At 35.0% G+C, this 14,472-nt stretch overlaps 1 protein-coding gene across 2 annotated transcripts in view; it reads right to left on the bottom strand.

Moving 5' to 3' along the window:
• The window catches only part of IMMP2L (inner mitochondrial membrane peptidase subunit 2), a 406,566-nt gene that overhangs the window by 374,774 nt on the left and 17,320 nt on the right, over positions 1 to 14,472 (bottom strand). The window lies entirely within an intron of this gene.

The following is a 14,472-nucleotide window of genomic DNA, read 5'->3' on the forward strand; positions in this document are numbered from 1 at the left end:
TTTCACTACATAATAAGTTATGCTCTCTCGTGTGACTTTAATGGGCTCTGTTAGGATAACAGCAGCCAGCCAATTTAAAATGTTCAGGCTTCATTTTGTCAGCATCTGTGATCCAAGGGGTCATTCATTAAATTATGACCTTATCTCTTCTGTGTGGTTTAAGAGACAGAGAGGAAGAAAGAGAAAAAAAGAAAATAATATTGTAAACACAAGAAGAGTATGGAAGCTCCCCAATATTATTTAGTTATCTGCACGTATAACTCATTTAACAGATGCTTAATCTCAAGAGGATGAAAAACTGTTGACTGTTCAGTTTGACTGTAAAACTGAAGACCTTGTTGGTCAGCTATCACAGTCTCCATAAAGGAGAGTCCAAACAGGTACAGTGAAAAGTAGGAAATGTCACCCTGGAATTTAAGATATAACATGGAAAGTACTTTTTTTCTGGGCAGTAGTAAATTGCACATAAATAATGGTGAAACATACTAAAATAATTTCATTACTATTTGATCACCTAGATTAGGGACAAAAGTGGAAAATTTATATAGAAATATGTTTTTATTCTAATTAGATTACATGTCATTTATTTGGCCCATCATTTAACATAAAATGTCTAAGGATAATTGATAAAAGCTCATTTCTGTAAGTGCTCGTTTTTCTCCACTGACTAGAGAGAAATGCTGGTGAGTAGGCTTGATTTATGTTATCTAACTACTACAACAATAGAGATAATTGGAATAGGTTTAATGCAGAAACCCCCCTTGAGGCAACAAAGAAAGCTATGTAGAGTTTCTTGAATAATGATGCTTTTGTCCAAAACCAGCATCCTAGGCATGACAGATTATAAATAAGAATAAAATAATAAGTTAGAGGCTTCACCCTTAAGCCTTCATTAGAGATTTCTGAAACACAAACAAGACACAAGATGCTCAGAAGGATGGAAACAGGCTTGCTCACTGGCCAAACCTTAACAGATGAACTAGTCTGTAGTAATCTGTTTAAGGAAGTCTGCAATGATAAAGCAAAACAAAGAAGTAAAATAAAGTTGTCACCATCTTCTCTCTAGAACTGCTACTGAATAGACAGTCCACCAAAGTGCAGCTAGGATCAACAAAAGAACAGCATCAATCATATAACTTTTCCCTCATCACGGGCCTGTTCTCAGCTTCCTTGTTTGCTCTCTGAATGTATTTATTATGAAAGAGGCATGATTGACATCCCAAATGAAGTGGGGGATGCAAAACAGTTAATTCTTCAGTAGCACAGTATCTATGGCTTGGGCATAACCTCAGATACAGAAAACAATCTAAGCATCAAAACCCCTGGAGAGACAAATCTAAATATGTGTTTCTTTAGCATATAGCTTCCATATAAATCCCAGCTACGTTGGCTAAAACGGTAAAAATTCCTTTCACCTTATTAGCATTAACCTGAACCTAACAACCCGAAATGAGCGAGAAAACAACTTCAGGAAGGGATCTTATTGCCATGCAATGGGTGGGGTTGAAGGAGACCTTGAAAGGTCACGTAGTCCAATGTGACCAGCCATTCTGCCATGGGCAGGAATACACAGGTCAGAATGATTTTTTTTAAATGGGTCCTAAATAGAACAAATCTCTACCTGGATATATCATACACATGACTAAGATAGTGAATTATCCTCATATCCAACTAGAGGATGACCATGCTAGTGAGAGGACCTTCAGCTGCTGCATACACACTCCATACAAATCGATGAACATGGATTTTGTTTTCAAATAAAATAGTGTGTCACTCTAGGATCTAAAACATTTATATAGACCATAAACACATCCATAATTAATATATTAGAAGAATGTAAATACAATATTATATATTTGATTTTTAATAAGGTGTAAAACATATCCATTTAAAATTTTCCCTCTTGCTCTAAGTCTTCTGATTTTCTGAACTGTTTTAAAATATATATTGGATTTGGACCCTAAGAAGAAAAAGTTACCAATATATTCAGGACTTGCAAGAGCAAAACAGGGACTACAGTCTCTCTTCTCACAGGCAATATGAACATCATTCACCCTAAGGAATTCCAAAACCTTTCAGATTTTGGGCTCCCAGCAGCACCAACCATTGCTTTTGTTCCAGGTCACTGGGGGAAAAGAGAAATTACTGATTTTCATAAAGAACTCAAGAACTTTTGCAGGGTGTGTGAGTAATATGTTGCAGTCATTCTGCTACTGCATGCCAGCTGACCTCTGTGTGTCAGGATACTTCCCAAATCAATCATGTAATATGAAATTGTTCTACAAGTATTACATACTTGTATGTAATACACATAATAATAATTATTTAATTACTATGCAAGACCCTTATTTGCCAGTCCATCAGAGATACTTTTTAAAAAATTTAATCTCACCAATTCATATTTGTTGAAATTTTTGCTATAATAGTTCTCAAATTCTGAGTGTGGTTTATTTTCTTCCTAAGTCAAAGATCCTTTTGCATATCAGCTAGTCACACAAGTCTGTTAGCTCACCTTTTGTACTTGGATGAAATTTCCATAGCAATCTCCAAATCAGTTTATTCTTAGACAACACATGGGAGACCAATCAGCAATATACAAATACAGCCATCATAATAACCCTATCATCTTCAAAAGGGTTCTTCATGAGATATCATTAAATACTGTACAACTTTTAGTTCCTGCAGATGAAGCTCATGATAAAAACAGTATTGATGTGTTTTATTTGTTCACTTTATCAACCGCAAGTATGAGACAAAGAAAAAAAAACAGTAAAATAATAAAACCTTTAATCAGCCCATTCCAGTATCAGTCATATTACTATTAATGTATTATAAAGCAGGAGTATAACTGGTAGATTAGATATACTAAGATTGATTACTTCTAGCCTGAAGTAATGCTCTGTGCTAATAAGAGCAAATGCTCTGTTCATGTTCTCTGTATACCAGGAGCTGACACATTTGCCAGCCCTGCTACAGCCACCTAGAGAAGGTACTTGTTGCTGCCATGTCACACCTCATGAGCTTTAGCAAACAGTATAAACAGCTGCATGCAGGAATTGAAACAAGCCACACAGAAGAGCTAAATGTAGTCGCTAGCAGAAATTTCTAGAATAGCCCAGGAAGGCTTTTACAAATCCGGACATGAAGAGTCCCTTCAAATCTAAATTTCCCTTGGTGGTTAACTGCTGCTGCATTAGCAAATCTTGTGAACTGGAAAACCTTGCTGAGCTGTCTCACATATAGTTACACCATTGAAATGTGAAATACAACTGCTAAGAGTCTTTGCAATCTTTTCAAAGTACTTTCAAATGTATCAATTTAATCACACATCTATTAGAGTTATAGTATGCTATACCTGTTCACAAACCACAGGTAAAAGCTGATTAAAACATACATAACAAACATGCACAACAACACTTTTAAGTATTTTAAAGGAGAAAAGTGTAATTTAGAAATAGCTGAAAAAAACAGCGGCAGACTTTAGAAGAATGGGAGACAAAGGCTCCAAAGCTGCAGTCTTACAGACTTAATGTAAATACTTATATAAATCCCAACCTACTTCATGCACTCACAAACTCTGTAGTCTTTTCAATACCAAAAATGGCCACAAGATTATAAAAGAGAACTGAAAAAAAAGGGAAATTGGAAGGCCAGCTACTCAAAACTCTCTCAACTATAATCACTGAGATAACTTCTCAAAAAGGATAGGCAAGGATAGAAATAAAGAGGAGAAAATATTCTATATGAACATGCTTACCTGTTTCAATTATAAAAACTAAGAAGCATCTAGAAACAGTTTTTCAGATATAGAATCAGATATTAAGATTCACTTTTTTTTTGCTAAATTTGGCTTCAGACACATTAAGGCCTTTGTTTTGCTAAGTCAGGTTTAACTTAATGTTAGTTAACATATACTCACATCATAAATTTCTCCCAGTAAGTAATCACTCCAATATTGCACTTTCCCATCACTGTCAGTTTTAAAACCTGTCTCTAGATATCATACAATAACATAAGGGTCTTAGAAGGCCCATGAAAAAATGTTCTTTAAATTTCCTGGCATTTCAAGGTATTTATAAGATGTTGCAATAAATGTATGTCAACTATATCAACATTCTCCTTCAGTTATCAAAGGTACGCACGCTGTTCCTATGAAGAAGTAATAGTATTGACCTAGAACAATTAATATTCTTCACAAGTATTACAATGACATCACCACTCACAGTGAGGAAAATGTGGTTAACAACACAGTCTGTGGAAGCTATTTCTATTTTAATCAGAAATGTGACACCACCTCATCATAAGCTGCATGGAACAATGAATTTAAATCTCTAATTCTGTCTATGGATTCAGGTAAGCTATATTAATTAAGGACACAGAAAATAATTTGTAATCAGGTTTTCCCTGGAAATGTTAAACAGGTAAGCCTTTGAACTCAAGTAAAGTAGAAACTAAAACAAGTTTTTTGTGAAAAAAATACTATCATCAGCATTCTATATGACTGAGGGACACGCTGTGCATGAACATGCATTTAAAAATCTTACAATAGTATTTCCTTACTAAGGTCAAACTCAGCACCAGTTTAAAAATAGCCTGTTCTGAGAGCGAAGGGGATCTTACGCAGACGCAAACATCACAGCAGGCCTTCTGGGTGTACTGGATGCTATTATCCTTTGCTTGCTGACAACATACTTCCCTTTATATGGCAAGGCCACACTTCTGTCATTACAGTTGCCCTAGTTCTGGAAACATCAAAGTTATTGTTCTGAGAATGCCACTAATTTATCCCTTAAAGCAAACATATAAAACAACACATAACACAAGAAATATGCTCACTAGCTATCTCTTTTTTTGCCTTAAGATATACACTTTTAATTACTGAAACTCTAAATGACATTATGGATGATGAGTTCATGAGAGCAATAATTTTAAGTTTTTACTCATACCTTTTCCCTAGTCCAATATTTTCTTTATATACTAATTTTTTACATTTCACAAAGGTAGCAGTAAAAAAGATAGCTAAAATAGCAGGGAAAATCAGAGCTGAGTAGCAAGAGAATAGGCTGGCTAGAGTGTTCTTCTCCATATTGGCAGAAGACACAGGTCAAGTTCAAATCAATTTAAGTTCTATTTATGAAATAAATGAAAAATATTTTTGTCAATTCTTCCTACATAAAGTCATTAAATTACAGACATGACATGAAAATTTGTAGGTAACCTCTGTCTTTGCTTCCTGTGTTCTATCAAATGAATTTTTTCGCCTTCATTTTAGGTGCCTTTTATACTTTATTACTGACACATTTTTCTCTGATTTTCAGTCCTTTTTGAATGAATCCAGTAAGACTTCATTGAAAATTTAACAAGTGAGCAAACAACTGCTTGTGTACTTTAGCAGGCTCTACTTCTCACTTGGGAACCACTGCCCTCATATATCGTCCAACCATTTCCCTTTTTACTATAGTATGTCAAACACATCCCAGTTTTCGGTCACGTGCTTGCAGCCTTCCCACCCCACTGATTGTTGCACCACACACATCTGCCTAAACCTACTCATTGTTTCTCCTTCAGAGGATTTACAATCTAGTTATAAAACCAAAATGCAATCTGACCATTCTCTGTATGGTTCAGCTATTAACAAAACAGGTTTTCAATGCATGGCTGGGTCTTGTAGAAACAGTTTTAAGACAAATATCACAACCATATACACAGAAAAAGAGGTTTTTAGAAACTCCACTTCCACACTATAAAACAAATTTCAAACATCATAATGCTTATTGTAAACATGAATTAGTAATGTAAACTGCGATAGTGTATAGCTATTATGCTCACATTTTAAAAGTTCCATTGCTGAAATTCCATTTGATGTAAACAAAACAGAATCATTCAGATTGGAAAGGACCTCTGGAAGTTATCTACTTCAGCTTATGGCCAAAACAGATGCAACTGGAAAGGAAGATGAGGATGCTTGGGTTTTTTCTAGTCCAGTTTCAATTAAGGCTAGAGGCTTCCTAGCCTCTCTGGCTATGAGGTGATTCTAACTTATTTTTCCCCCCATATGAATAGTCAGAATGCCCCTTGCTGCAGTTGTGGCCTCTGTCACATCCTTCTACTGTGCATCTCTGAGAAGGACTTTTCTCTGTAGCTGATCATCAGATAGACAGTTGGCAATAATGATTTTTAAAGCTAAATGCTGTTCAATTCCACTTTTCAGGAACAGCTGATTGCGCATAAAAAACTAATGTTACTTTCATCAATATAATTTCCCTAGAAAATACATGATTATAAGGTTAATTATCATTTTAAACCTGATAATTTGCCATTCCCTTGCCTTTACCTTTGCTAACAGGTTGAAAAAAAACAGAAAACAAGGCCAAGACCACTTATTACATGCAAAAATATTCCTGTCCACAATATACTCAGCACAGGTCAAGACCCATGTTTTTTCTTCCAACTTCACCAATTAGATAGGAAATAAATATTTTTCATGTGTAAGCAAAATTCACTTTGTCAGCATATGTGTAGTTAATTGAAAGATTCCTAGAAGAAATATTCTGTAGTTAATATTTATGGTTGCTCATAATACAACTGACTAAACTGGCTTAAGGGAAGTTATTACTGAAAGAAACCAAGTCAGCTGGGGCAATAATTTGTCCAAGAACATAATGTTTGAAATATCCTGTAAAACAAAATATCACCTCAGTATTTCCCAAATTGTACACAAAATGAAAACAGGCTAACGGCCAAAAAAAAAAAAAAAAAGATAAAATGCATTGCGGTATCTTTGTGCATAAAAAGAACCAATTTAATTTGGTTAATTGCTTACATCCAGAATTTATAATATAAATAATCAGGCTTTATATCTTAAGAAAAAATACTGTATTCTAGGATTCAAGAACTGCTAAATCATACTGTGACATCCTACATACATTTCTCTGTTACAGCTTTCATACTACTGCAGATAGCAGAACTTAGCATTGGAATATGAAAGCCTTGATGCCAAGGAACTGGATCTCTTTGAAAGATAATGGTTTCATATGGAAAAGAGAGTAAGCCGATTTCCAGAGTTATTCTAAGAAAAAAAAAAAAATAAAATACATTACTCCATCTCCTCATAGGTGTACAACAACTTCCTCATAATAGGTGATATAGCATCTTTAGGTCCAAAATGTGCACCATTCACATTTCAAGTAAAAAAAATATGAAAGGTAAACACTTAAAATCGTGAGTTCATCTTAAACAGAATCTAGCATCTCATGATTCAGCAGTCAGCATTTTGTAAGTGCAGTGAAACCTAACATTAAGTACTTTTATTTGTTATCTTCTCTAGGAATCAGTTGGAACATTGGCTTCACTTTCAAGGGAAGGAAATTACTTTCAACAAAGTATCAGTTTAACAATCCTCTCAAGTGTCGAGGTATCTGATCATCAGATTAAACAGAGTATGTATTCAGAGCATATATTTAAAAATTATGGTCCATCTATATTTATCATAATCAAAAACAGACTTGATCTAAAGTGCAAGAAAAACCATATGAATAGCCAATAATTTTTTTATCCTATATCATGACAGATTTTCAGCCTGAATTTACATAAGAAGGAGGTGTCTAATCTCAATACCCTGCAGAGAATGAGCACTAGAATTTCACATTAGTTGCTGAACAATCATATTGCCTGCCACTTCCAGCAATGAGATTGTGTAGCTTATTTCACTGACTTGTAAAACCTTTCCTAGTTCCAAGTACCTACATGCAATGCCAGTCATAAATAACCGGCAATTACTTTGCAGCAGTTGGAAATGTACAGAGAAAAAAGGTATCAAATACTTTCCTATAAGAGTTGTCAAAGTTTCTTAAGGTTCAAGGAAAAACATTTGGGAAACATATACTGATACCTTTCTGTACATACATGGCAGCAGATTCTGCTATAGCAAATCATATTCCTAGCATCTAAATTATAGCTATTTCAAAAGGTAAAAGTGACATTTTTCTAAACCAAGGCAGGCTTCAAGTTCTTTTTGCTCGTGACCTTCACAGAACAGTCAGCCATCCTACTGTAAGGCAGAGTTACAGGATCAGAGACAGCTTTCCAACCAACCAAATCACCACTGCAATTTCTGCAACACTCCAAGCAGCTATCCACTTAGACCCAGGACCTCCAACATACTGTGACTGCTTATCATCTAAAAGAGTATAAAAAACTATTCTATGCTGTTCCAGTTTGTAAAATTTTTATTGAAAACGTAAAAATTATGTCATTTGGTAAAATAGGTTTTTTCCTCTTCTTCATCTGCCTGATCACTAAAAGGTAAAGTAACATTAATTAAATTGAATTAATAAATCAGTTAATTTTGAGATTGAAAATTACTGTTAACACTCCTCCAACAGCAGAACATAGGGCCTCCTTATGTAACAATTAGCTGTTAACACCTGATCATACTAGAATTTGAAGATCACAACCATTTTTTCTCACATCTTTCTCACTTGCCAAAGAATCAGACATATATTTGTGTGTAACTACAAATTAACCTGTTTTCATTATTTATATCCTAATCTAGCTGAGTTGCAACACTACTTCAACTCACAGTTCTTCCAGTGTAAACACAGGTAAGTTAATATACTTACCAGTACGTACAGTACCAATTCAGGAACATCAAAATTAAAGCTGTTCTACACAGGATAAGCTACAGATCTGTATTTTTAAGTATTTTGCTTCTGAGGTGGGCAAGACTGTAATATCCCTTCATTTTCACTACAAGGGGTCTTAAAGAAATTTTATGCTATTTACCTCAGAAGTAAATTCAACCAAATACCTGTCTTAATATTTTAGGTTGGATATGGGTGTGTGTATTCTATTCCTATCTGACAGAGCAGTTATCTTCTGTTAAGAGGGCAGCTTTCTTTATCTCTTCCACAACCAATCCTCCACCTGGGGAAATACCTTCTGCTAATGGGCCATTGAGTGTCACTGCATGACTGATAAAATTACATTATCCCATTGTGAGATGCTCCACCCAGAGGGAGAAGCCAAGCATTCCTAACTGGATATAATCCTAGATTTGAAAGACCACAGCCAGCCTTTTCCATTGGATTCCCAGAGGAGCAGCTATCTTCTCCAGTGGATTCCCAGGGAAAACCAGGCCCATCTACACCTCGACTGGATCTTCAGAGGAACACAACACTCTTCTACAGGATCACTGCTTCAACAGAACCACACCTGCCACTGCAGGAGGACTGCAGCCCCCATTTAATCAGACTGTACTAACACCCTGACCCACAGGGTGTTAGGTCATATTCTGACCTGACAGCCCTGTTTTGTATTACTACATTGTTTTTGTTTGTTTTTTATTTTTAATTTTCTTCCCTAATAAAGAGCTGTTACTCCTGCTCTCATATCTTTGCCTGAGAGCCCCCTTAATTTCAAAATTATAACAATTCGGAGGGAGGGGGTTTACATTTTCCATTTCAGAGGGAGGCTCCTGCCTTCCTTAGCAGACAACTGTCTTTTTCAAACCAAGACAATACCACAGACTGTGCATCTGACTTTAAATATTTTTGTCAAGTCTCTGAATGTTGCATTTTAAATTAACCACAAAGACTATATTATATGCAGGAAAACCTAAAACAAACTAACAAACAAACCAAGCCCAAAACCTAAAACAACTCAGTAATCAATGAAGTGGATTTAGTAAACTTCCCATGTAGCATCCTAATAGATACTCTAATAAATGTTCAGCAACCACAATTTGTTTCTTAATTCAACAGCACAGTAGTTAATTTGATAAAAAGGCCAGTAAAACCAAAATCAACCAGAATACAAAGTTTGCAGAGCACCACTTACAATACTACAGTAGTCTTCTCAATCAATCGACACCTCTTTCACAAACAGCAAAGGCCATCTGACTTCCCCTTTTTAAAAATAAATATTGTTCTTTTTAAATCTCCAACTTTCAATTTAATCACTGTAAGCTATAACGTAATTCATTTATGTGACTTTTTTGCCTAAAGAGTCTAGCCAGGCTCTTTCCAGCAGTGATTCTTGCAATCAAGTCTTGTCAACTTCCTAGTCATATCCATAGGCTCTAAGGGTAACAACCCTAACTTTAACTGCAACAGCTTCTTTCCTCCACAATTGCTCATTTTCCACAGTAACGCAATCACTGCCTATTAAACCCCTCCTGAGCACTTCATAATACAACCAAGGATCATGTACAGTATCTGAAAAGTTTCCTTAGAAAAAGGATTTTACTTTACAAATAGAAGACACAAGGCTTTCTTCCACCAACAGCATTAACACACATATACAGTATGATACCCACACTAAGAACAGATCGTAACACAGATAATAAAACTACATATTTGATTTTTATCAAGAAAAGACATGAGAGGTTTCATTTGGATTTTTCCCAGCTAAAAGAACAGAATAGGAAAAGATTTTCTGAGGTCACTGAGGCACAGAAACTAAAGTGATTATTTAGCTTCTGTGTCAGCACAACCTCCTTTGCAGTGTCCTACCTGCCAGAAGACAGATGACTTAGTACAGAAACCTAAGTACAAACAAAAATAGAACAGAAATTGGAAGACTTAAGAAGGCCAAGCAGAAGAATTTATAAAAGTTTGTCCAGTATTTTAGTCAGAAAGAAGCTTTCTTAAACATAATGGAAGAACCATTAGATATCTGTTCACATTATATCTATCAGAATTTAGTAGAAAATCTTTTCATAATTACAACTAATTCAAATTCAAGGCAGTTCCTTCAGTAAGTACCTTCTTGCTTATATTTATTTTACTAAGCTAGTCTCAATAATGAAATTCCAATTAGTGATCTTCTATTAACAGCACATATTCAGTTTGCACCATTTGAGAACTCCTTTGCTTTCATCAACTAAACAAGATTATATTCCTTCAGAAATTGCATTATTCAGATTTGCGTGTATAGGTTGAAACTTGTTGAACCATCACATAAAATCATCACCACAATTACCTTTTCCAGTTCTCACTTCTGAACAGATGCCAGTGAGGGACACAGTGGCAGAAACAACCTTAAATGCAGTACTTTGATTCTTCCACCAGAATGATTATCTGCACTGGATTTTTCAAAGATCAAGATCACATAAATGCTTAGCAGTTTACCCAAAATAAAGGAGTTTATGGAAAGGTCCAAGTATAACCTTAAACTCAGACAAAGAAGTGACAGAAGCCACTTAATATCCCTCATAAGAATAAGAAGGATAGGAGACAAGAAGTATGATTTGGCATTTTTTTAATGTCAAGGAATTTTCTATGTAGAAAGTTGGGTTTGTATTTAAAGCAATTATGCTCCTGTATGAGAACTCAAAAGAATTTGACAAAATATACAACACTTATTTCCTTATTTTTATAGCTGACCTTTAAAAACATGTTTTTAAACATACTGCCCATTTAGCTATTATAGCTCATAATTTTAAAAGCATGTTACCATTCAGGATGTACAGAACAGACAGCATGGTTCCCTTTTCTTCTCCCTCAGATTAATTTAGCATAGCTATTTTTATTTGACACATAAGAACACACTCTAAATTAGCAATGGAAGGACACCTGGCTATTCAGCAAGTAAGTTCCTGCTCTCAGTCAAACATTGCAGAAGGTGTTCTCTCTATTACAGACATAGCACAACCTTTAAATTAACATCTAATTTTCGACCTCAAGGTTAAACTTAGTGTCTGTGAATATTTACAACTTTAACATTTCATCATTTGAAAATTTAAGCACCAACTTTTTCCTACTTTAAGACAGGAATTTTGGAATAAAAAGACAGTATGATTGTACAATCAGGATGGGAGGATTTCCATAAAGGCAACCAAAATGAATTCTAGACCTAGAAATCACTCCTTGGCAACACCTTTTTATAGCAATGCCTGCATTTGCACACAGTAAAAAACAAATTACATACAGGTAAGGTTGGCAAAAATACCCCTTAATCTGCAGTAGAAGAGCACTATCTCTATAAGTGCTGGGAAGTGCAGCTGCAGCATGTATTCCCAGGGAATTGCATGAGCTGTACATCCCCCACTGTGACACACACAGCTCCAGCTACAATGCTGCTGGCACTCAAACTTTACAGAGTGAAACCAGCTGAGAGAACACTACATATCTTATAACTCATTCCACAATATCTAATAAAGTTCTACACAACTGTTGAGATCTACCTCAACTAAACTCTTACAAAGTAGATGCTTGTTTCAACATAAAACTGACTGAAAAATCAAGGTCTGCCTGGCAAAAACAAGCATTCATCTTTGAAAGATGACTTCATGTGCTACATGACTATTTTTCCTCTTTGAAGACAAATAAATGCATTTTTCAAACTAAAAATATAGCACATTTTTAATTTTTTTTTAAATCCAGTTAAGAGAGGGAAAGGTAGTTCTCTGGAACACAGAATAACTGAAATTACTTCATTTATTTGAAAGTTATTCCTGTTTTGATTTTCTATGTATCAAGTCCCAGTAATACAGCAGTACCTAAATTAGGCATTGAACAAGTGATCAAGTTAAAGATGATAACATTTACTCAGTTCTGAATCAACTTAAAATTGTGAGTTCAAAAGCTACAGCATATAACATTGAGGTCTCCTAACTCTGCTATCAATAAAAATGAGTTCAAACTAAAGGGAAAAAATATTCTAAAGGCTGAGTTAAGATATAACTACCTGTAAAACACTAAAATTAAAAAAATTAAAGAAATTTTTTGTGACCAACTTATTATCTCCATTGGTTTTACCTGACTCTAATTTAATATTTTTAAAGACTAATGCTGTTTTAAATATCTTGTCTAAAACAAGGTAAATGCACATGTGTGCATACAGTGGCTAATTTGACAGATATGACTGAGATAAGTGGTTCACCTACATCAGATAAAGAGACTGAGATGACAGAGAGACATGCAGTCTTCATTCAGTACCTTTACTAGGTATAAACACCACCAAGTACTTGAATATTTGGGTGTTCATTTGTAATCAAAGTCAGAAAATAAATATATATATATATGTATACACACATACATGTTTATCAAGAGCTAGATCAGACAATAGCAGGGAAACTTTCAGATCTGCAAGCAGTATGAGAATCATGACCACAGGCTCACTGATTCTCTTCTGGGGCATCCAGGACCACCAAGACCAACTCACCTCTTTGCTCTCTTCATATCATCAGAGATACCATGTCATTCTGGATGGCTGCTGTTTCTACCATAATTTCCTAAAGGGATTGTTGAGATCCCAGCTATCAAAGTCTATCGTAAGTAGAAGGTCAACAGCCAAAACTTGGAGCAAAGAGCTGAGTTTGGATGGCTCTGGTCATGCTGCCATGAAGGAATATTTTACCTCAGCTCTTGTTCTACAAATGACCACCTTTCCAGAACCTCTAAAATATCTTCTACTACAACTTGGCAAAGAGGAGACAGTGGACAAATGTAAAGCAGCCAACAAGGATACAAAACAAAGGTTTACATATCCATTTGACTATCTCAGGCACAACAATACTTTCTCAAATGAATTTTTGAGATCAGTAAAGGAGCACCTGATGGGACATCCAGCTTCCCTGTTAATGCCTTACCTAAATCAGGATCTGAGGACCAGCAAGCAAAATTCATGCATATATGTGAGTTATAGAAATCATAAGTAAACAACCAAAATGAAAAAGATAAATGTACTAACCCATTTACACAATAGATGCATTGTATAGCAAAATTTTCAAAAACTGACAAGTACAAAAATCACATCAGATACTATATCCTGCAAAACTTTACCACACAATGAAAAGCTTAACAATACAATTAGGAAGCAGGCCAAAACTGCTTCTAACAAACCCGTATCATGAGGTACTTAAGAGTTGTTACTGAAAATGTAAACATTGAATGATATTTTATACTAAAACTATCCAAGAAATTATTTTTACATTGTTTAACTTCCTTTGTACTGATCTTAAAGTGCTTTGGGAATACTCTGATCTGATTATCCAGTGGACTTCCCAAAGACTAAGAAAAGCTTCCATACAGTGCATAAATACAACTTCTTCTATGTGGGTATACATAAACTCCACCAAGATAAGGGAAAAGTTTCCAAACATACCAAAATCTCCACAGCATCTAAAATACTCATCATCCCGCTCAAACATACAGCAAAGTGAAAATAATCAAAGCAGACAGCATCACAAACATTCAAGAAGTATAATAAGAATGAAACTATTAATATTGTTTTCTGATCAGACAACGTGCTCGTTTTCTGTTCGCTCTATTAATTACTAACCAGTTATGCTGACTCTTTTAAACAATCACCAGAGCATGACTTGGGCAGAGGGATGCACACAAAGGCAGAACCACATTTTACAGCATCCATTAAGTGACCTGAAATTGAAGCCCTTTTGCAATATTATCTCTAGCAAATATGAATAAATTCATATTTGTAGCTAGACTATTTACAGAAAATTTTACATGA

This window comes from Agelaius tricolor, unplaced genomic scaffold (genome assembly GCF_023055355.1).
Source record: "Agelaius tricolor isolate 1412-34295 unplaced genomic scaffold, bAgeTri1.0.p SCAF_3, whole genome shotgun sequence".
Taxonomy (NCBI): domain Eukaryota; kingdom Metazoa; phylum Chordata; class Aves; order Passeriformes; family Icteridae; genus Agelaius; species Agelaius tricolor.